We start from the raw sequence: 2,596 nt of genomic DNA, 5'->3' as shown, positions 1-2,596 counted from the left end.
AACGTCTGGTAAAAGGGAAGGCATTTCATGATTTGGAAGAACATGAACATTGCACAATATGGTATTTAGCCAGCAAAGGCATCTACAGTGCATTCAAAAAGTATTCAGACCCCTTCACTTGTTCCACATTTTGTTATGTTACAGCCTTATTCTAAAATTAATTTAAAAACATTTTTATCATCAATTTACACACAATGCCTCATAATATAAAAGCGAAAACAGGTGTTTAGAAATGTTTGCATAGTAATTAAAAATAAATAACTGAAATATCACATTTACATAAGTATTCAGACCCTTTGCTTTGTCACTCAAAATAGAGCTTCGGTGCATCCTGTTTCCATTAATTATCCGTTAGATGTTTCTACAACTTGATTGGAGTCCGCCTGTGGTAAATTACATTGATTGTACATGATTTGGAAAGGCACACACCTGTCTATATAAAGTCCCGCAGTTGACAGTGCATGTCAGAGCAAAAACCAAGCCATGAAGAAGAAGGAATTGTCCGTAGACCTCCAAGGCAGGATTGTGTTGAGACACAGATCTGGGGAAGGGTATAAAACAATTTCTGCAGCATTGCAGGTCACAAAGAGCACAGTGACCTCCATCATTCTTAAATGGAAGAACTTTGAAACCACCAGGACTCTTCATAAACCTGGCCGCCCAGCCAAACTGAGCAATCGGGGGAGAAGGGTCTTGGTCAGGGAGGTGACCAAGAACACGATGGTCACTCTTGACAGAGCTCCAGAGTTCCTCTGTGGTGATGGGAGAACCTTCCAGAAGGACAACTATCTCTGCAGCACTCCACCAATCAGGCCTTTATGGTAGAGTGGCCAGACAGAAGCCACTCCTCAGTAAAAGGCACATGACAGCCCGCTTGGAGTTTGCCAAAAGGCACCTAAACGAGATTCTCTGATCTGATGAAACCAAGATTGAACTCTTTGGCCTGAATGCCAAGTGTCACGTCTGGAGGAAACCAGGCACCGCTCATCACCTGGCCAATACCATGTCTACGGTGAAGCATGGTGGTGGCAGCATCATGCTATGAGGATGTTTTTCAGCGGCAGGAACTGGGAGACTAGTCAGGATCGAGGGAAAGATGAATGGAGCAAAGTACAGAGAGATCCTTGATGAAAACCTGCTCCAGAGCTTTCAGGACAGACTGGGGCAGAGATTCACCTTCCAACAGGACAACGACCCTAATCACACAGCCAAGACAATGCAGGAGTAGCTTCATGACAAGTTTGTAAATGTCCTTGAGTGGCCCAGCCAGAGCCCAGACTTGAACCCGATCGAATATCTCAGGACCTGAGGGACCAGAAAATAGCTGTGCATCAACGCTCCCCACCCAACCTGACAGAGCGTGAGAGGATCTGCAGAGAAGAATGGGAGAAATTACCCAAGTACAGGTGTGCCAAGCTTGTAGCGTCATACTCAAGAAGACGAGGCTGTAATCGCTGCCAAAGGTGCCTCAACAAAATGCTGAGTGAAGGGTCTGAATACTTATGTAAACATGATATTTCAGTTATTTATTTTTAATTACTTCACAAAAAATTTTAAACACCAGTTTTCACTTTTTTTTATTATGGGGTATTGTGCATAGATTATTGATTAACATTTTTTTAAAATCCATTTTAGTATAAGGCTGTAATGTAACAAAATGTGGAGAAAGTGAAGGGATCTAAATACTTTCTGAATGCACTGTAAGGGAGGTTGAGGAAATTGGAGCAGGAGTTATGCACAAACTATATAAGAAATGAAAAATACCCTTGGTTTTGCTTCTGTTGAGATGAATGTGATTTCAATTCCTACCACTTCATATCCTCGTAGACATTAGATTCATCCAAATGACATAGGTTTACTGTGAGTACCAGCGACCTGTGCGAGTTGGTCTGGATGGACATAGAGGACTGTGTGTATATTTGTGTGTGGATATACAGTGATCTGTTAGATAAATGACTGACTGGAACCCTTAAGTCTGCTGCAGGAGCCTAGACACACAATATGGACTTACACGTTTTTCCTTTAATCCTGTAGATTAATGTATTTTGTGATCACATTCCCACAAATCCAGGTTAGAATAAAAACTGCTCATATTTATACAACTAGTAGGAAAGTGAAGGTTTATTCGGAACGTATCAAGTCCAGTACAATCATGTGTGCCATATCTTGCTGCATCAATAGTTGTTATTGTTACGACTCCCGAATGCAGGTACTTCAGAGCCGCGTAACATAATTCAAAAACCAGGTTCAAGTTCAAAAATGGTTTTAATTATTCAATGGAACACAAAAACCCAAACCTGATTCAAACAACCCAGTCAGGGATATGGATGAACTGACAAACATTTAACAATGCTCCAGCCAGCCACGTGATGGATCGTCGAACCGGAGACTCTAAAACCTGCCTAAAGAGATATAACCCTGAAACAAAATACACAAAAACACTAAGGTCAGCCCTTATCCGTCCCAATTCAATATTTGTTAACAAGGAATGGTGAAAGTACACAAAGTTCTATGCCATGTGGCCAGGCCTTCTGCAGCTCACACCAGCAGGCTGCTCACAGGTCAGGGTCGACGAAGAAGAGAGAGAATCCTGGGA

This window comes from Amblyraja radiata, chromosome 11 (genome assembly GCF_010909765.2).
Source record: "Amblyraja radiata isolate CabotCenter1 chromosome 11, sAmbRad1.1.pri, whole genome shotgun sequence".
Taxonomy (NCBI): Eukaryota; Metazoa; Chordata; class Chondrichthyes; order Rajiformes; family Rajidae; genus Amblyraja; species Amblyraja radiata.
The sequence above is the reverse complement of the archived record's forward strand: the minus strand, read 5'-3'. Positions refer to the sequence as shown.